Genomic DNA, 22,056 nt, shown 5'->3' with positions numbered 1-22,056 from the left:
AAACGTGCATGGATTTCTCATAGCTTAGTGCTCACTTTTGACTCCAAGGGTGAAATCCTGACCTCATTGAAGTCAATGGCAAAACTCCCATTGGTTGATGGAGCCAGGATTTTACTCCATAATTTGGAGTTCTTCCTGTTCAGGGATTGCAGTTTGAGGTGCAGAATGTTCTGTGTGTCTTAATTTGGAACCTCCTAAAGCTGTTGGTTCTCCAACATTAATTTCTAGCATGTGAAAATCTGCTCAGTAAAGGAAGGGGGTAGGTGTGGGTTGGAGCATCCCTTCGCAAGTTCACTCTGTCTGCAGCAGATCCTGGGCTCACAGCTCTCTGAATAATTAATTGTATAGAAGGAGCACAGATTATATGTCTGCATCTATTCATGTGTTCTTATAATTGCACTCCTCTTCAGAGGAAGGGACAGTAGAATTCACTACAGGCAATGGACTCGTGTTTTGCGTGAAGGTGAAAGGAGGAATGGTATATGTTGAGGCACCAGTGCCAATGCTCTGTTGCATCTTACCTATAAAATGTTTTCTATCCCTATTTTTTCTTCAGCTTAAAGACTAAGGGTATGTCTACACTTGCAGCCTATTTCGGAATAGGGCTGCAAATGGAGGCATTCAGAATTGCAAATCAAGCCCGGGATTTAAATATCCCGCGCTTGATTTGCATCTTCCCTGCCGGGTGCCTTTTTTTTTTTTTTAATGTACAAGCCTGGAATAACTGCCCACGTCTACCTGCAATGAGGTTTAACAGGTAGTTCGAAATAGGGTTTTATTTTGAACGCCAGTTTCACTGCCACATGTAGACGCGAGCAGTTATTCCAGGCTTGTAAATTGGAAAAAATGGCGCCCGTCCGGGAAGATGCAAATCAAGCACGGGATATTTAAATCCCGGGCTTGATTTGCAATTCCGAATGCCTCCATTTGCAGCCCTATTCTGAAACAGGCTGCAAGTGTAGACATACCTATAGATTAATATAAGTAGTTTATGTTCTAAAATGCATTTCAGAGTATATACATGATGTGTGACGTGGGTGTGTTGACAAAACTGTAGGAGCCATAAGTTTTGGATTTCTGGACTTTGTCTTTTTGTGACTTTAATTGAACAAACTTACAGCATTAACAATGCATTATCATTGTTTGTATGTGTATTTTTACATGCATGTATTTGATCAGTAGAACTGAATCTTCTGTGAATTCTACTAGTTGTGTATACAGTTAGCAGACAGGGCCAATGTATTCCTGGCATGAATTAGCTGAGTGCAGTTGTATTACATCAGGAACATGTTTGGCTCAGTTCAGATTGGTGTGTACCATTCAGAAGATATCAGGAAACTCAGTGAGACAAGAACAGTGCTAACAACCATGTCACATTTTTGGTAGTGGGCCATTGTTCTGTAGTGTTTGGCTCCCTGTATAATTTGCCATTGGCTACCAAATGAATGGGGGGCAGGGAGGAGTTGTGAATAAAAGTTGTAATACTTTCTGCCTTCAGGGGGGAAATTGTGAAAATGGCTTAGTTGTCTGATACCCATCTCCGGGAGTTTACACTCCACAAATTGCTGAAACAGGCCATTTGTGTGAATGTTGCCCATGGAGAGCTGAGTACAAGTAGTGTTTTTTCTTATATACATTGATTGCTTACGCTGAGAAGCTGCATGGATCTGCTGTTTGATAGAGTCTGATCTCAATGCTCCTGGGAAAGTCGAGAATAACATCACTGAAGTCAAAGGAGTTAGCAGCGTTCTATGCCATCATAACTGGGAGCCTCCTATGTGCATGGAAACAGACAAACAGCCACGTCTGGTCCGACCAATAGCACATCTGCCCTGTGTTCTGTTTCTGACACTGTCTAGTGTCAGTTGTTTCAGAGGGAATGAACACAACCAGGCAATTCCAAGAGTTTCATCCAGTCCCAGCTCCTGGCTGATGGGGGTTTAGGAACACACAGAGCATGGGGTTGTGCATCTGGCTAGGTTAGGTAATAGCTATTGAACAGATCTCCATTGAGCTCCATGAATTTATCTGATTCTTTTTTGAACCATTTGTACTTTGGACTTTGCATACTCTCAGCTGGTCCTGTTTTTCTTTTGCTGGTTTTGCATTTGTATAAGTCCATGCAGCGGAATTACTTGTCTAAACAGGGACACTCCGAAAAACTAATCCAAATTAACTAAAGATATGAAGTCAAAAAGGATTACGTGCCCCACACGAAACCCTTGTGTGGATGCCGTCTTTCAGAATTAAAGTGGCTTTAATTTGGTTTAGTTTAATTCACTTGCAACACAGCACAAAAATATGGTGACTGCCCCAAAGAGTTTACAATCCAAGTTGTTTTACCCAGCAGTGCATGTGACCCAGCCTTTGGCAGAATTTCCATTTGAGTCAATGGGAGGTGGTATAGGGACTGTAGGCCTGTGATGGACAAATTGCACAGCTGTGGATATTTTATGGGCATGGCTGCACTGACCCTTGATTGAATGCTTAGTGAAACCCATGGAGCCATTTCCTGAAGTTCATGCAAATTTACCATGTTTTTCAACTGCAGGCTGAACCCAAAGTGAGTGGGAAATAGCCCTAGAACACGTGGTGAACAAATGAGAGCACCATAGATGCTGTGACTTAGAGACAGTGTAATTAAATGAATGAAAAATAAATTCTCCAGCTGTGGGAGTTGGAGCGCAGCCTTGTGGCCAGGAAGGCAATCGGAATTAGAACTCAGAGGGGATAAAAATCCTGTCGCAGCAAGTCTCAGAGCCCAGATCAGCTGACTCGGGTCGCAGGGTGCTGCTAGGGAGATGTGTGGCACTGGGCGGCAGCCTAGGTCCCAACACCTTCCCCTTTCACTGCATTTCAGAGCCCAGCCTCCAGGGCAAGCCCTGTAGCGTGAAGGGGAGTTACGGTTTCACTTTCGGAGGAAGGATGGTTACGGAACTGACCTGGGAGGCTTATGACCAGGCTCATATTCTGTGTGACCCTGGGCAAGTCCTTTACCCTCTCTTTCCTTCCTCATCCACAAAGTGGAGATGATGATCATGACTTCACAGTCTAAAGCTAAATTTGTTCGTGTGAGAGGGGCTCAAGGAGCACAGGGAGATGCCAGTTAAATTAAATTTTAAATACACGTAGTTAAAAATTATATGTAATCAATTAAATAAAGTCAATGAATAAAATAAGCCCACTGAGATCTCTTCAGTGCTCCCCCTGTTGTTCTCTGGGTCTCTTTTCTGGTGGATAAACTGGAAACATTTGGCCAAGGACAACATTATAAACCCAGCACAGCCCAGGTTACTTATGGGTTAGCTTGTTTTCCCAGGCCGGCACACAGCAAACACTAGCACATAAGAGACATTCCTGCCTTGGTATGATTGGCACCCAGGGCTGAAGAGATATCCAGCACAAAGGTTGCTGCTGAGTGGCTTGGGGCAGCAGTGTGAAAACAGCCACAAATCCAGTCTGCAGCTGTCTCTGCCTCCCAGATACCCAAATACAGACGCTCCAGGGTCCCTGTTAATGGTTTACTTCCCCTAAAGGTAAGAATAAAACAGAACATCCCCTTCTCAAAATGAAAAATGGGGAAGCCCTACAGAGATGACCTCCAAGGGACGTCTGGGTGGACTCAAATCGACACATGGAGGCTCTGCTTAATCAGACGACGTGTTTCTTTTGCAACACTCATCACATCGCAATGCCATGACATTTCCATAGATGTGCACAGATCAAACAACAAGAGTCCCATGGCCAGGCAGGCAGAGTCTGGCTGGGGAGCTTTGGTTTGGTTTCTTCCTTTGAATCACAGTCTAGGTCTATACTACAGAGTTTTTGCACAAAAACAGCAGGTTTTGCGCAAAAACTCGTGGAGCATCCATACCTCAAGTGCATTTTTGTGCAAGTAAAACGAAAGAACAGAGAATTTTTTCTGGTGTAGGTATTCCTCTGTGAGGAGGTGTGTGTGGATGGGAAACCGGGGTTTTGCTCAAAAAGAGGCAATCGAAAAAAAAAAGCACAAGTGCATAGCAATCAGAGTTTCCTTTTGAGAGAGCATCCATGCAGCCTAGATGCTCTCTTGTGCAAAAACACATCGCTTTTTTTGATGCACTTTTGCAGTGTGGATGTGCTCTTGTGAAAGACATTTTTGTGGAAGATCTCTTCCGCAAAAAAGCTTCTTGTGCAGAAGCCTTTAGTGTAGACAAAGCCATGGTGATTACATCAAGGACACCTATCGGTGAGAGGTGGGTGGGGAAGATGGTATATTCTGTTTGGCACTTGCATGAGATTGTCTTTCAGCTGAGGCCACGGTTTCAAGCATCATGTGTGTGCAGAGAGACACAGAATTCCATATGCAGTTATGGGTGTCTTGCTCTGGGCTTGTCAGCACAAAGCGTTAGCCGGCATAGAAAGGTTGAGAGATTCTTGCTGGCATCAGCAGGTAGGGCTGTGGCATGTGATAACTTTTGGCTGTTCATGCGATTGTGAGTAAGACCCTTAGACCAGCCAGTGCATTGGCGTCTGGCAGCAGCAGGGCTGAGCTTTGTTCTCACCGGGTTATGAAATCTTTGGCATGACCTGGCGGTTTGCACTCATGGGGTATTTCATAGCAATCTAGATGATGGATTTGTTTTTGATCCTGTTTTTGTCCTTGGTGCTGACAGAAGGGGCAGGTATTTGAATGCTCTTGCCAGCAGGTTAGGAAAGAAGCCCAGGATGCTGGCATCAATGATTCCAGGGGATTTTAAAAAAGAGCCACAGCTGGTTTGAAACTGCAGCCTGGTTACACTGGAGCAAATACTGGGCTTTGCCAACTCCAAAAGGCAAGAAACTTAAGGCTGTCAAACTCTCAGTGTGTAACACTACTGCTCCATGGGGCAGGTCAGCCACTGGCTTAGAAATCCTCTCCTTACCCTTCTCCCCACCTCCAAAGCACCCTTCCGCCCATAAAAACCCCACTCTTAAAGACAACGACCTGAGCTGCTGTAGGAAAGCACGCATGGGCCTCGTTTGAGGAGGCCCAATAAAACTGCAAGTATTGGGCAGATACGAAGTTTCCCCCCCATACACACTTACACATGGTCCCATTGGAATGACTGGAGCTGCCTCCCATCCCCAAAGTATAGACGTCCGACTACACCTGTGCGAGCACCGTGTCCCTCTTGTCTAGCACACTTGCTTTGTACATCACGTCTCTAGGCAGAAGTTCACTATCACCAGACCTGGGATTTGCACTTTGCAGGGCACCGGAACAATTCACATGTCCAACCATCGAGAGATGTTCTGCTAGATGCTGTCCACTTGCTAGAGCTGGGGGGCCTCCGGAACATTCCGTGGGAGATCGGCAAGGAGGCAGGACTCCAGTTCTGATGCAAATCTGAGATGGGACCCATCTCTTATTATTTTCATCAGTCTGCCATCTCCTGCTGCCCCTCAATGAAAGCTGTGGCGCACCCACTCCCCCTCTGCATGGCTGATTCTCAGAGCAGCGCTGCGTATTTTCGTCTGCCATGCCGTTTGGATCCGTGGAGTCGCTAGTTCCTTTCATTGCCTTCCATTCCAGCCCCTGTGTGGTGAATATAGGCAGTGCGGGCTCCATCCATCAGTCTGGGAATGAGATAACTAGAAACTAGGTCTCTTCTGAGTCCAGTAGCCTTCATACCCATTACCACAGAGCCCTGGCTTTCCTCCACCTTGAGAAGCGCTGCACTTTGCATTCTCAGCAAATGGCCTAGGTAAGTATTTGGAGCCTTGTTGCAGGCTTGTAAAGAGTCACTTGACATCTGGGGAGAGGAACCCTTCAGCCTGTGTTATTTCTAAGAGCTACAAGGAGGCCATCATGAAAGCAACTGGCACCTTATTTTCTTTCCGTTTTCTCCCCCACCGAAACAATAGGTGATGTCCAACCCCTTGATTAGTTACATAGGCACATTAATACATCCTCTCAGTCAGCATAAAGGTGAAAGGCTACACAAAGAAGGCAAGATACAAAATAACTGAAAAGAATCTGTTTATTTCAGAGGCTGGAAAGAAATTGGACTAGATCCTAGGATGACACCACTTTCATACAAGCAGCCCTTGAAGTAGTCAGCTCCTTTAAGCATGTCAAGGCCATGAGCTAGGCTGTTCAGCAGAAAGCCTCATGGTGCTCGCTTCAGCATTGCATCACATAGTTATTATTGCTTATTTATGGTGGCTCCTGCAGTGTGCCAGATAAACAGGCTGGTCCCTGCCCCAAGAAGCTCCCAGCGTATGGCTGTGACAAGTAGGCACAGTTAGAAGAAAGAGAACAGTATACAGAGTCTCAACTCCAGTCAACTTATCGGTCCCGCCTGACCCCAGCCGCCTCCTCCCACTGTCAGCTTCTGCACCCTGAAGATTGTTTTCATTCTCTTCAGGCTACATTCACCCCACGGCCCAAAGGGAGTTAGGCACCTGACTCTGGGCCGGAAGAAGGAGTCTCTCTCTGCTTAGGATTCAGAAGCATGAAGCCTTTCTTAAGCTAGGCCAGCCCTTTCAGAAAAAAAAACCAACCACCCTTGTACCTGGGGCACCCACTAGCTTCAAACCCCACCCTCCCTAAGTCAGAAAAGGAACTCTGGCCCTTCCTGCCACCTCCTAGTTGAGTGCTCTGCTCATTGTCAATGGGAGGAGGCACCGCCTCCCCCTCACTTTCTATAGGTGAAGTGAGCTCAGAGAGCACCTACCAGAGAGCGAGCCCTGCAGGCAAGGTAAGTGGGGGAACACCTAGCCGGTGAATCTGCACGGGGGCTTTGCACATGCCCACTGGCAGACAGGTAGGTGCCAAGGAGCATTAGGCACCTACTGGGCAAGGCAGCAGCTGAACAGGGGTTTGGAAGAGTTGACACATGGGCTTAGCTATCCAAGTGACAGTTAAATGCCTCCACCCCTTTGTGAACCTAGCCCTTAGTGCTGGGCCCAAAGCCCACTGAGGCCAATAGATATGCCCATGCTCAGACCATGAAGGTGCATCCTAACCTCTCATGGGGCTGTGAAGTGTGATTACTGTGAGGTTCCTGGGTGGAAGGCCCTGTAGGACTATAGCTGGGCTTGGCATTATGACAGTGTGCAGAAATATCACGCGATTATCGGCACTCGGTATTCCTGGAAGTTCTTTTTTGTCTAACAGACCATTGAGGCTCAGCCAATTGAGATCAGTCGAGGATCCAACCCTTGGTATTTATCTCTGCCTTGACGGGTCACACATCCCCCTCTCTTTTGTATCTGCAAGGACAGAATGTGCAGCGAGCCCTTGTTTACAATACCAGGGGGTCTTTTTGAAGTGTGTTTTCCATTGCAAAGCAAAAGGAAAAGAGAGGGTCAAGCAAGCCGAGATGCACAAAGAGGTTGTGAAATTCTTTCCTCAGCGTCAAACCTGGAAATGGTCTGAGGTTACCAGCAGATGCAGCTGTTTCTAATAAAGCAAGGAAGTCAGGGTAACGTGGGATTCCTGTGGTCTTCTCGCATTCTGGAGAGACTAGGTTTGCATTTTTGTCTGCATTAATGAGGTTATTTTTATAGTCAAAACATCATCAGATGGGATTTAAAAAAAATATTTGGGCCTTTTTATAATTCTGGAGGCAAGTTCTCATTAGTGCAAAGGGTCCTAGTAATTATTGTGGCACCCAAGGTTGCCTGTTGTGTTTCCATGGTAAAGGCTGATTTCAGGAATTTGGAAGTTGATTATAAAAATGTGTTTGGAGCTCAAATGTAGCCTGTGACATTGAAAGCTGGAAGCAAATCATGTTTATTTTTTGTTGGTAATTTAATTTGCTTTGCTTTCACATTAGTTGGGCATGTAGGTGGAGGAAAAAGCATAATAAGACCATGTATGATTATATATAAAAAAGGGGCCACAAAAGTTATTCAAAATGTACAGAAAGAAGTATTTTTCAGATACTTTTGCAAATTCTCCAGTGCAGTCACTTGAGCTAGTATCCTGTTAGACATCAATAAAATGTCTAAGGTACAAACTCTGTTTAATTAGCTGACAAGAATGAGGCTCTGAAAAACAGTGAACATTTTCCTTGAGAAAAGCATGAAACCTGCACAAATTTCTCTCCACCCCTCAGGCAGGTTATTTCTTTAAGTTGCAATGAAATGCCAAAAACCTCAACTTTGGATGGTTTCAGGTTTCACTATGAATGTTTCCTGCAGCCTAGGGAATAAGATTTGCCACATTGAAATAGATTCATTGTCCATAGAACAATGGGCCATTCATGATTAGGACCCTGGTTCTGCATCACACTTGAATGCATGCTGAACTTTAGGTACATACTCAAGTCTTATTGAATTCAATGGGACAGGCACATGCTTACATGTTTTGCTGAATCAGGGCCTAAATCCCTACAATTATGCAAAATGGGGAGGGGCAAGAGTTTTTTGCTTGATTGACCCCTACTAGTGACCATCTGAGGCCCTGAAGGTGGAGATTGATAGCCCTTTTCATGTTCATCTTATAAGCTACTACAATGACAGATGTAACATGTTCAGTTAACATGTACGCTGTTCTCATGTGACAGCAGCATGATCTGCTGGTTAGGGAACTAAACTGACAATTGGGGAACTTGCATTCTGCTCTCAGCTCTGAGACTGACTCTTTGTGTGACCTTGGTCAAATCACTTAGGGCCAGATTTTTTTAAGGCCCTGTAAGTGCCTACCTCCACAAGAGAGCTTAGAAGACAAGAGACAGCAGACAGACAGATGAAGGGCACAAGGACATGAGACAATATTGGTCTGCGTAATAGGCAGTGGACCCAGCATAGCTACTTTTGATACAGGTGCCTAAGATGTGGGTGTTAAAGAGATATCATAGAATTATCTCATAGGAATGTAGAGCTGGATGGGACCTCATGAGGACACCAAGACCAACCTCCTGTGCTGAGGCAAGAATAAACGTTCCTAAACCAGCCCTGTCAGGTGCTTGTCCATCTAGTCTTAAATTTTCCAGAGATGGGATTTGCATAATCTCTTTTGGAAGCCTATTGAGGAGCTTAACCACTCGTAGAGTTAGAACATTTTCCCTACTATCTCCCTTCAGTGGACATAGAGACCAATGGATTGCTGTTGTCTTTATAACAGCCTTTTCCATGTTTGAAGACTATTACCAAGTTCCCATTTAGTCTGCTTGTTGCAAGACCGAACAAGCCCTTTTTAAAAATTTTCCCTCATAGGTCAAGGTTTTATCATTTGCTCGCTCTCCCGTGGACTCGCCAATTTGCCTGTATTTTTCCTAAAGCGTGGTGCCCAGAACTGGACACACTACTCCAGCTGATGCTCAGTGGAGAAGAACATTTACCTCCTTTGCCTTACACACACCACTCCTGTAATATACCCCTGAATGACATTAGCCTTTTTCATGAGTCCATCACCCTGCAGATTATTAATCAGTCTGTGGTCCACTGTAACCCCCAGATCCTTTCCAGTAGCTCAACCACCTAACCAGTCGTTCCCCATTTTGTAGCTGGGCATTTGATTTTTCCCTTTTAAGAGTCCTACTTTGCATCTGTCTTTAATTTCTCCCTCTTGATTCCACACCAATTGTCATTTTGAATTCTAATTCTGTCCTCCAACGGTGTAGCCCAACCCAGCGTTGTGTCAGCCACAATTTTTATTGCTTTCTACTCTATTATTGAAGTCAAGAATGAAAATATGGACTAATACCAGACCAAGGACTAACCCCTGTAGGATCTCACTATATGGGTGTATCTAAACTACATGGCTCCATCGATAGAGCCATGTAGATTAGGCTGATCGGCAAAGGGAAATGAAGCTGCGATTTAAATAATCACGGCTTCATTTAAATTTCAATGGCTGCCGCACTGAGCCGACAAACAGCTGATCAGCTGTTTGTCAACTCAGCGCGCTAGTCTGGACGCTCCTGCGCTGACCTGAAAGCCCTTTATCAACCTCCCCGTTATGCCTCGTAGGATGAGGTTTACTGGGGAGGTCGATAAAGGGCTTTCATGTCGGCAGGGGAGCGTCCAGACTGCCCCGATCTGCTGACAAACAGCTGATCGGCAGAGTGCAGCAGCCATTTAAATTTAAATGAAGCCGCGATTATTTAAATCACGGCTTCATTTCCCTTTACCGAACAAACAAATCTACATGGCTCCGTCGTGGAGCCATGTAGTCTAGACGTACCCTATATGTCCTCCCAGCTTGACAGCAAACTATTGATAATTACCCTTAGAATACAGCATTTCAACCCACTTGACCTACCTTCTAGTAATTTCATTCAAAGCAAATTTCTCTAGTTTCATATGGGACTATATCACCCACTGTAGGCCTGTGATCCTTGCCTAGAAGGAAATTAATTTGCTCTGGCATAATTAGTTTTTGACAAATTCATGCTGGCTATTCCTTAGAATCCTCTAGGTGCTTCCAAATTGATTGTTTAATCGTTTGTTCCAGTATCTGTCCATGTATCCTAGTTAAGTTCCCTGGAACCTCTTTGTTCCCCTGCCAGCTCACACAGGAAGTCTGTGTCAGAGTGGGAAATTGAAGCCAATTCTGCTGAGTCGCAATTAAACACCTTAATGACAAGGAGAGCCTTCCGCTCTGCCTCAGCATCCCTTTGGTACCTCCCCCACGTAGTCTCCATCAGTGGGACTGTTCTGAGCATGGCCAGAACGTGATGATACAAACTGAAAAGTGCTTGTTACAGGTCTCTGGACCAAAATCGTATCCCCCATAAGTCAAGCACAACTGGGAGACCTGTAACACACACTTCCCCAAGAGTTACATTGACACAGCCTTCCCTCCGCGGGCCTCAGTGAGAAAGGAGTGGCCTACAGAGTGTGTAAATGAGGGTGCACACAGTTTGGGGTCATCAGCTGAGCAGAGATACATAGAAGCAGCCACTATGGGAGGAAGTGACAGACTTAGAATCATAGGATCATAGAGACCTGGGGCGGGAAGAGACCTCAAGAGTCATTTTGTGCAGAGCCCCCTTTGAAAGCAGGAACAACCCCAACCAGGGCTTTGTCAAGCCTGGACTTAAAAACCTCTAGGGACGAAGATTCCACCTCCTCCCTAGGGAACCCATCCCAGTGCTTCCCCACCCTCCTAGGCTGTGTCTAGACTGCAGGGTTTTTTCGAAAAAAGTAGCCTTTTTTCGAAAAAACTTCACCTGCGTCTAGACTACAGCTGCGTTCTTTCGAAATTAAATTGAAAGAACGCGGTTTTTCTTTCGACGGCGGTACTCCTCATTTCACGAGGAATAACGCCTTTTTTTGAAAGTGCTCTTTCGAAAAAAGATGTTCTTGAATGCAAACAGGGCTTTTTCGAAAGAGAGCATCCAGACTTCCTGGGTGCTCTCTTTTGAAAAAGCGGCTTGCTTTTTCGAAAGTACTGGTTGCAGTCTAGACGCTCCTTTTCGAAAAAGCCTCTTTCGAAAGAGGCTTGCAGTCTAGACGTGGCCCTTGGGAAATAGTTTTTCCTCATATCCAAACTAGACCTCCCCCACTGTAACTTAAGACCATTGCTCCTTGTTCTGCCATCTGTCACCACTGAGAACAGCCTCTCTCCAGCCTCTGTGGAACCTCCCTTCAGGAAGTTGAAGGATGTTATCAAATCCCCACTCACTCTTCTCTTCTGCAGACTACGGAAGCCCAGATCTCTCAGCCTGTCCTCGTTGGTCATGTGCTCTAGCCCCTTAATCATTTTGGTTGCCCTCTGCTTACCCCTCTCCAATGCGTCCACATCCTTTCTATAGTGGGGGCCCCAGAACTGGACTCAATACTTCAGTTGTGGCTTCTCCAGTGCTGAATAAAGGGGAATACTTATGCCTTTTCTAATGTTGTAGTCTGCTCATGATGGCCCTCACTTAGGGTGTGTCTACATTGCAATCTGGAGGTGTGGTTGCAGCACATACAGACAAACCCACACTAGCTTTAATCTAATGAGTGTGCTACAAATAGTCCGCACATGCTGCAGTCACGTCTCTGGGTTATAGTGTAGACATATCCTCCTTTGTCTGGTTACAGGCTAATATAGTTCCACTCCTTTTCCATTCCACCCCAAACCTGCAGTCTCCACCTGAGTCATTGTATAAATGCAGCTGCTGTGTTGATGGGTTTTTTTTCCATTACCATAATTAGTACACCAGCTAACTTAGGTGTGATTTTAACTGAAGCACAAAAATGCCCCATCTGTGCATTTTACTGTGAAATTTCCAGGGAAGTGAGTGACTAGGAAAATTTCGTAGTCTGGGAAGGTTTTTACATTTCTCAACTGAGCTCAGGAAAAGGAGCCATGCCTCTGAATGCTGGGAAGAGAAGCAGGTGCTTATAATGAACTGAAAAGTATAAAAAGGGGTTTCTTTTTAAAGCAAAAAAGGCAAAACCAGCCAATGGAAAGATCTAGTCAAACTTTCCTTCACATGGAGTAAGTAGTTCTGTAGTAATTTTCTGAATAGACTAAAGGCTAGACTGTAAATTTTCAGGGTGGAGCTGGCCTGAAGACAGGAAGTGTTTTCAGAGACAAATTTTTTGAAAGAAATAAAAATGATGTATCTTTAAAAAAAGAAAAACCCACAAATCGTTCTGGATTTTTGTTGAAAAAACCCCCACCAGACTGACAATTTTTCAGTTTTTCCAAATAGAAAACATTTTTATAGCAAAAAAAGAGGATAGTTTTAAAAAATTAAAATTTTCCTTTTGAAAAAGGCCATTTTTGTCAGTGATAGTTTGAATTCAAAATTATGGGTAGCCCTTCTTCAGGGCTGCCAGTAATTCAGTTCATATTCAGAACAAACTCTAAGGCCAGGTCTACACTCATAGGGAATGTCGAAGCAAGATGCACAACTCCAGCTACATTAATTATGTAGCTGGAGTCAATGTACCTTAACTAGACTCACTAAATTGAACTCCAGAAGACTGATCTTCCATTTAGTGTAGACATGGCCTAACAAACTCTAGACTTTAGACTGTATCTATCAGAGCTATTTATCTTCCTCCATCCCCTTACTACGTGGTATCTGAGGGCCTCAGAATTTAACCATTTATCCCTATCACATCTCTCTTTTACATACAGAAGACTAAATAAATGCTCAAGATTAATGAGGAGTGCTGTGGCACCTGAAAAGACTAACATTTATTTGAGCATAAGCTTTCATGGGTAAAAACCACTTCATCAGATGCATCTGACAAAGTGGTTTTTTACTCATGAAAACTTATGCCTAAATAAATCCGTTGTCTTTAACATGCACACAGGACTCCTCATTTTTGCATATACAGACTAACAAAGCTACCCCCCAGAGACTTGCTCAGGATTATACAGGAAGTCTGTAGCAGAGTAGGGAAATAAACTCAGGATCCTAGGTAGTGTTCCCTCTAACATTTTCTATCCTTGGGTGTGTTGAATTTTCTTTTGGGTGGCTTGAAATTTCTTATGTGCAACACCAATATTGAGGTAGTGTGTGGATGGAAGAAAATATATTAAAACAATGGATCATTAACAAAAAGCAATACTTACGATATTTAATATGAAATCAAATAAAAAAGAAAATTAACACTACCCTTGGAGTACATGTATCATCATAGTTTCTAACAGCTCAAGCTAATAAACACACCAAAATGCATATAATTTACACATAGCACAGCTTTAAGATGCTAAACAAATCTGTGAGTCAACTAGAAATAGTCCTACTCTCACAAATACTAATACAACATTTACTGACACTGGAAAAGAGAGTAAAAGGCATTCACTAAGGCTTATACAGTTTTTCTGAGGAATGTTTAGGATCCATGCGGGTATGTCTACACTAGAAAGTTAGTTCGAACTAACGGACGTTAGTTCGAACTAACTTTCCTATGCGCTACACTAGCGCTCCGCTAGTTCGAATTTGAATCGAACTAGCGGAGCGCTTAGTTCGAACTAGGAAAACCTCATTTTACGAGGACTAACGCCTAGTTCGAACTAGCTAGTTCGAACTAAGGGCTGTGTAGCCCTTTAGTTCGAACTAGTGGGAGGCTAGCCCTCCCCAGGTTTCCCTGGTGGCCACTCTGGCCAACACCAGGGAAACTCTATGCCCCCCTCCCGGCCCCGGACCCCTTAAAGGGGCACGGGCTGGCTACGGTGCCCGTGCCAGGTGCAAGCCTGCCAGCACCCAGCTAGCAGACCCTGCACCTGGCACGGCACAGAGCCACCCACCCGATGCCTCCCAGCCCACCCCCTCTTGCCGGGACCAGGCTGGCGGCTCCCGGGAGCTTGCCCTGGACCGCAAGAGGCGGGCACCTTCCTGGGCTAGTGCGGACATCGTGGACCTCGTCCACGATCTCCGCACTAGGCACAGGAAAGTGGCCGTCTAGGGCAGGAGAGCTGCCAGCCTGGCCACCCAGGAGCAGGTGTGCATGAAAATCAAGGGGGTCCACTGAGACCCCCGACCCTGAGCCCTGAGCTTACAATGGCCGTCCTGGGTCAGACCAAAGGTCCATCTAGCCCAGTAGCCTCTCTGCCAACAGCGGCCAACCCTAGGGACCCTGGAGGGGATGGACCGAAGACAATGACCAAGCCATTTGTCTCGTGCCATCCCTCTCCAGCCTTCCACAAACTTTGGGCAGGGACACCACTCCTACCCTCTGGCTAATAGGACTCCATGGACCCAACCTCCATCACTTGATCTCACTTCCCTTTAAACTCTGTTCTAGTTCTAGCCTTCACAGCCTCCTGCAGCAAGGAGTTCCACAGGTTAACTATTTGCTTTGGGAAGAAGAACAACTTTCTCTTACTAGTTTCAAGCCTGCTACCCATTCCTTTCCTTTGGTGTCCTCTAGTCCTTCTTTATGGGAACTCATGAAGAACTTTTCTGAATGCACCCTCTCCACCCAACCCCTGCTTTTAGAGACCTCTATCCTGTCCCCCCTCCGTCTCCTCTTTTCTAAGCTGAACAGTCCCAGTCTCTGTAGCCTCTCTTCATCTGGGACCTGTTCCCAACCCCTGATCATGTTAGTTGCCCTCCCCTCTCCCAGCCTTTCTCTTCCCCTCTCCCACCTCCTTTTCCCAGTCTCCCCCAGTTTTTTTCAATAAAGACAGAGTCAATGTTGGAAGAAACATTAGCTTTATTTTGTACATCAATAAGAAGGGGGGCTAGGGAAGGGCAAGTGGAAGAAGGTGAGGGAGGAATGGGGCACGAGCCCCCGATGGGGAGGACTGGGCTGGCTCTGCGGGCTTCTGGGGGTGGAAGCTCTCCTGCAGCCCCCCAATTGCCCCCTCTCCCCAGATGGCAGCCTGCGGCAAGTGCAGCCGGGCTGATGGCCGAGTGGTGTGATGTGCCCAGTGTGGGCACTCAGGGCACTCCAAGCCAGAACTTCTTTGCAAGCGGGGCACCCCTTAGAACTGTGTGTCCGGGGTGGGGGTCGGGACCCTTTAAGCGCAGCCCTCGGCTAGCCTGAGACAGTATCTCCACGCTCTAAGTCCTCCTTTTATGCCCTGCCGGCACTGCTTCCGGCCATCATTAAGCCCTGTTCAGAGTCCACTCAATGTGGACTTACTAGTTCGAACTAGCAAAACGCTAGTTCGAACTAGTTTTTAGTTCTAGATGCGTTAGTTCGAACTAGCTTAGTTCGAATTAACTAATTCGAACTAAGTTAGTTCGAACTAGCGCTGTAGTGTAGACGTACCCAGCTATACAAGAACACATGAAACAGACTATAAAAACAGATCAAAGTTCTCCTGGTTTAAAACTTTCACCTTGTGCGTGTCACAAACTCAAAGAGCAGAAGCCCCAGAACAAATTAACATATGGCTTCAGGATTTGTCGACAGAAACATGTCGACAAATGCAAGGGAGCTCTGAGCTTCTGCACGGGGCTTATTAAAGGGCAGTGTGGTCATGCAGTCACCCAGCCTACAGGGAACATAGCTCCTACGTTTCTGTCCTAACCACACACCATCCCTCCTTTATTGTTAGGGAAGATACTACAAATGGCTTGCAGCATCTCAGACCTGATAGAAAATGACCTCAGATGAGACACATCACAAGGCAAATGTCATGAGAGAAATCTTAGCTTCACTCAAGCCAATGGCAAAACTCTCCTGGATTTCAGGAATCCATCTGTTTGACACATCTGGGAAGAGGCAGAACTTACCACTGTTACCCTGAATGGAAAGCGAGGTTATTGGGTCCTGTGGAACTGTAGTAAATGTCCAGAAGTACATATGAGAAAAGAACTGGAAAAGGTGGATGCAGATTCTAAACTTTTTACACTCTCTCCATAGTGTTCATGGAGCATTTGGCTTCCAAGGTTTGGTTATGGTTTGTCTATGTAGGGAACATTTAAATTAACCACAAAGAATCAATTGTTTCTGATTGGAGGGTTTGGCTGTAACCTGTTGCATAAAATAACACCAGTTCTTGTTCCCCCTCCGAAGCTCAGGCAGGAAAGGGATCTGATAATTGTCATGAAAACCAATCTGCAAGAACTGGATTCACATGAGTAAAGTAAGCAAATGGGCAGTATCCCCTGTAGAATCTCCATGCCCGGGAGCAGGGCCAGCTGTTTCACCAGTGGCTAGTGTGTCTCTTAGCATTAGGGTTCCAAGCTTCCCCAGAACCCAGCTTCGAGGAAAATCATCCCATTCCAGGCTCATCCCATTTTCCTGGCATAATCAAATCATTACCTTGCTTTAAATTATGAGAAGAGGAAGCTGAATACCTAATTTAGTTGTCCTAGCTCTTACCATTTAGGAAGAGTTCTTGATCAAACAGACAGACAAACGCTCTAAAATATATAGTAGATATATCCACCTATATTTTGCCTTATTTCAATGTAACAAAAAATATAGAGCAAAACTCTATCTCCCAGCACAGCACTGAGGGTGTGTCTAGACTACATGCCTCCGTCGAAGGAGGCATGTAGTCTAGACACACCCTTAGATACAATGGTCATGAGCAGATAGAAAAACCATTAGTAGAGGCAGGCAAACAAGCAATGGCAAAACTCTGATTGGGAGCAGGAAATAAACCCACCAAGTGAAAAGAGTTCTTGCCTCAAAGTTGCCCTTCACTTCATCCACATACACCTCTGTGTATCTTCTCTGCTGAAAGGTGACCTCGCAGGTGACTGAGAGCCTGTCATTTAACCAGGGAGAAATCTTTCTAGGGAATGTAGAGCCATTTGTGTGAGTGTTAACTACCCACTACTAATTTTCAGCCATTATTCACTTACCAAAAACTCAATTTCCAGATGGTGCAAAAGGAAACATAAAGACCATTAAATATTGCTGGCTCACCAGAGTACATCATTAGTGCTATGTCAAGAAATGCAGAAGGAATGTAGCTCTAATTAAAAGATCCTCAAAGTACTATTTGCTAAACATATAGAAATGTAGGGACAGATTCTGCCATACTCACACTGAGTAACACTTTTCTCCTCAAATGCTCCTATTGAAATCACTCGGGTGTAAAGGTGGAAGATTCAGTCTGTTTCACTTTTCTCCCTTGTATTAATCCCATCAGTGGAGTCTGCTTGGGACACTCATCCCAAGCGCTCTGTTCAATGCTATACCCTCTATCATACCACATGCTAACACATTTTCCTTTAGGACTCTTCCTGGCTCAACCTTCCTGTCTTTTTTCTTCCTCAGTCTTGATCTGTTGGACTCTCTTACCCACATTTTTGTCAGGACCATGGTTTACATGACCAAACCATCTGAGCCTGGATTCCCTTGTGTTTTTGTTAATGGGTCTGACTTTGAGCATTTCTCCTGTGGTCTCTCTCTCCAGTCACACCACTCAACATTCACATTTGGAGGGGACAGACCATTTCCTCTTGTTTTTCTTGTTGCCCCACACTCAGCACCATAGATTGAAACTGGATGGGCCATTTATTAGACTTTTTCTTTTAATCACATTGATACCTTCCTGTAACACAATATACCACTTATCTCTGTCTGAGTCAGAGCTGAGCTCTAATTTCTTCTTCCACTTTCCCATTTTCCTGAATTTTGAAACCCGGTTACTGGAAACTGCATGTTTGGTATTGTCTAAGCATAACACTTCAGTTTTCATGTTATTGAAATTATATCCCATGTACTCTGGTTCTTATATGCTAAATTTGAGCTCATGTCCTATCAACAGGGTCTATTAGTCTATTTCACTACACAGTCAAATTAAGCATTAACACATAACACAAGTGAGATTTTCTAGACCATTCAGATGCCAAAAGGAACAGATCAGAGCCATGACTAAGTGAAGCATGTCATGTCCAGGTTTCTTGTTAGTATGTATGGTAGGCATCTGTTTGACAGATGAGTGCGTTGGGGATGTATAAGTGACTTGCCCAAGATCACAGAATCAGGAGTAGAACCCACATGTTTTTACTTCAACTCACCAACTCTAAACACCAGATTACACCCCTTCCAAGGTCTGAGACCGGAAGCTAGGTGTTCCCATGCCTAAGTCCCCTGCTTTTACTGCTGAGCTACATTTCCTTCCAGAGCTGGGATTAGACTCCATTGGTCTCTACTCCCAAGTCCCCTGTTCTAACTACTAGACAACTCTTCTTACTGCTGTCTTAGGAAAGCCTCATTACATACTAATTACAAACTATTGCTAAACTTGCCTTCAGAAAAAGATATCAGCTGAAAATAACAGACTTATACCGATGGGCTGCAGGGCCTTGGAATGGAATTGTAACCTTCTCTCTGCTCATCTGACTGTGGTGCGGTTTTCCATTCTATACAGTCATGGAAAATTAATCTAAACATTAGCTCTTTTCCTGGAACTCATAGCTCAGTAGCCAAAAGCTCCACTGATCATCTGCTCATCAACTTACAGTGCTACAGCAGAGCTCATTGCTATATACGTATCAACAGAGGTAGCCTTGTGTGCTTGAATTCTTCCCTGCTGCATCAGTGTTCCTGAAAGGGGAAAGATGGCCAGCTCACAAACCATGGCAAGCCTGCCCACAATATACCAGGGACCACACGGACTGGGCAGGACTATGAGTTCACTTCTCCAAGCACTAAACCCTCTTTAAAGCCAATGGAAGTCCTGCAGACAAAGGGCTTCTGGGATTAGGATGTGTGTCTCATTTAACAGGAGACCAGTGGAAGTTAAGAGACTCTATCCAGGGGTGGAGAATGTACTTTGTGACAAGGACTTTCTGAGGAGATGGGATAAAGTATAGTACACACACACACACACACACGGAGATGGGATAAAGTATAGTACACACACACACACCTACAAGGAGATGGGATAAAGTATAGTACACACACACACACACACACACACGGAGATGGGATAAAGTATAGTACACACACACACACACATACAAGGAGATGGGATAAAGTATAGTACACACACACACACACATACAAGGAGATGGGATAAAGTATAGTACACACACACACACACACACAAGGAGATGGGATAAAGTATAGTACACACACACACACACATACAAGGAGATGGGTTAAAGTATAGTACACACACACACACACACACACAAGGAGATGGGATAAAGTATAGTACACACACACACACACACACACACACACACACACACACACACGGAGATGGGATAAAGTATAGTACACACACACACACACATACAAGGAGATGGGTTAAAGTATAGTACACACACACACACACACACACACAAGGAGATGGGATAAAGTATAGTACACACACACACACACATACAAGGAGATGGGTTAAAGTATAGTACACACACACACACACACACACACAAGGAGATGGGATAAAGTATAGTACACACACACACACACATACAAGGAGATGGGTTAAAGTATAGTACACACACACACACACACACAAGGAGATGGGATAAAGTATAGTACACACACACACACACACACACACACACACACGGAGATGGGATAAAGTATAGTACACACACACACACACATACAAGGAGATGGGTTAAAGTATAGTACACACACACACACACACACACAAGGAGATGGGATAAAGTATAGTACACACACACACACACATACAAGGAGATGGGTTAAAGTATAGTACACACACACACACACACACACACACAAGGAGATGGGATAAAGTATAGTACACACACACACACACATACAAGGAGATGGGTTAAAGTATAGTACACACACACACACACACACACAAGGAGATGGGATAAAGTATAGTACACACACACACACACACACACACACACACGGAGATGGGATAAAGTATAGTACACACACACACACACAAGGAGATGGGATAAAGTATAGTACACACACACACACACACACACACAAGGAGATGGGATAAAGTATAGTACACACACACACACACACACACACTAGAAGATTTACCCAGCATTGCTCAGGTCCTTAACTCAGTTAATTTTTGTTTTTTGTAATATAAAATGAAAATGTCCAGGCTTCATTTAAATAATTGCTCTAGGGTAGGGCTGCAGAGGAGGGTTCAGGATGCAGGGTGCCCCGGGGAGGGAGGACAAACCCCAACCCTCTCTCACCACAGCAGCTTGGGGACAGGTGAGAAGCTCCTCTCCATGGCTGCTGCAGCTCCAGTGGGCACAACTGTTTGAGGGGTACATGTCACCCCACTGGCACAAGTCCAGGTTCGTCTGCCCTCTGCTCTCCCCAGCCAGAGTGAGGAGTGCAGCAAACTCTGCGCTTTTCCCTCGCTCCCTGATGGAGGGGAACAGCCAGCAATGTTCAGGCCTAGGCCGGAGGTGGGGGGGGGGGGGGGAGAGTAAGAGGCTTAGGGCTGGGGCAATCCTGGAGAGGGGGTATACTCCCAGCCAGCCCCTTTCACTTGCACGGTTATTCTGTCTCTTTTCTGTATGGTTTTCTGAGAAGCAATCCCCTTCCAGGCACCTCCCATTGTCCTGAGCCAGCCAAACCCTGATCGTGCTAACCCTAAGTTATAATAAGAGGAAGCTGTATACTGAATTTGGTGGTCCTAGCTCCTATCATATATATACAGGCAGTCCCCGGGTTACGTACAAGATAAGGACTGTAGGTTTGTTCTTAAGTTGAATCTGTATGTAAGTCGGAACTGGCGTCCAGATTCAGACACTGCTGAAACTGACCGCCAGTTCTGACTTACATACAGAATCAACTTAAGAACCCCAGGCGTCCCCAAGTCAGCTGCTGCTGAAACTGATCAGCAGCTGATTCCAGGAAGCCCGGGGCAGAGCAACTCTGCCTGGGGCTTCCTGTAGTCAGCGCTGGTCAGTTTCAGCAGAAGCTGACTTGGGGACGCCTGGGGCAGAGCAGCTGGGGTGCTACTGGACCAACCCAGCAGCACCCCATCTGCTCTGCCCCAGGTGTCCTGATTCAGCCGCTGCTGAAACTGACCAGCAGCGGCTGAATCAGGACCTGGGGCAGAGCAGCTGGGGTGCTGCCGGGTTGGTCCAGTAGTGCCCACGGGAGCTGCAGGACCAATCGGCAGCGCCCCAGCTGCTCTGCCCCAGAGTCCAAAACAAAAGCCTGGTCTGCTGGGGGGGGGGGAGCACACTAGCTGCGCCCCCCCCCCCAGCAGACCAGGGACACGGGGAGCAGAGCCGCAGCGGCAGCGGGGTGCCGCGCCTCTGAGGCTTTGCCACAGCAAAGCCTCAGAGGCGCGGGACCCCCCCGCGGCTGCGGCTTCAGTCCGGGTGCCTGTGGTCTGCTGGGGACTGTCCCCAGCAGACCACAGGCACCGGGTCTCATGCGGCAGCAGCGGGGGTTCCCGCGCTTCTGAGGCTTTGCTCTGGCAAAGCCTCAGAAGCGCAGGAACCCGCCCGCTGCTGCCGCTTGGGTCCCGGTGCCTGTGGTCTGCTGGGGACGGTCCCCAGCAGACCACAGGCACCGGCACCCAAGTGGCAGCAGCAGCGGTTCCCGCGCTTCTGAGGCTTTGCTCTGGCAAAGCCTCAGAAGCGCGGGAACCCGCCCGGTGCCCCTGGTCTGCTGGAGACGGTCTCCAGCAGACCAGGGGCACCGGAGCAGCTTACAAACGGGGCTTTCTTGCCCCGACTTCCGGGGCGAGAAAGCTCTGTTCGTAAGTGCGGATCCGACGTAAGTCGGATCCGCGTAAGTCGGGGACTGCCT

At 46.0% G+C, this 22,056-nt stretch overlaps 1 protein-coding gene across 1 annotated transcript in view; it reads left to right on the top strand.

The window, feature by feature from the left end:
* ANTXR1 (ANTXR cell adhesion molecule 1) overlaps positions 1-22,056 on the top strand; it is a 215,884-nt gene that overhangs the window by 155,470 nt on the left and 38,358 nt on the right. The gene's annotated exons all lie outside the window — the stretch shown is intronic.

Source organism: Pelodiscus sinensis, chromosome 28 (assembly GCF_052426305.1).
Source record: "Pelodiscus sinensis isolate ZL-2025 chromosome 28, ASM5242630v1, whole genome shotgun sequence".
In the NCBI taxonomy this organism is placed as follows: Eukaryota; Metazoa; Chordata; order Testudines; family Trionychidae; genus Pelodiscus; species Pelodiscus sinensis.
The sequence above is the reverse complement of the archived record's forward strand: the minus strand, read 5'-3'. Positions and strand labels throughout refer to the sequence as shown.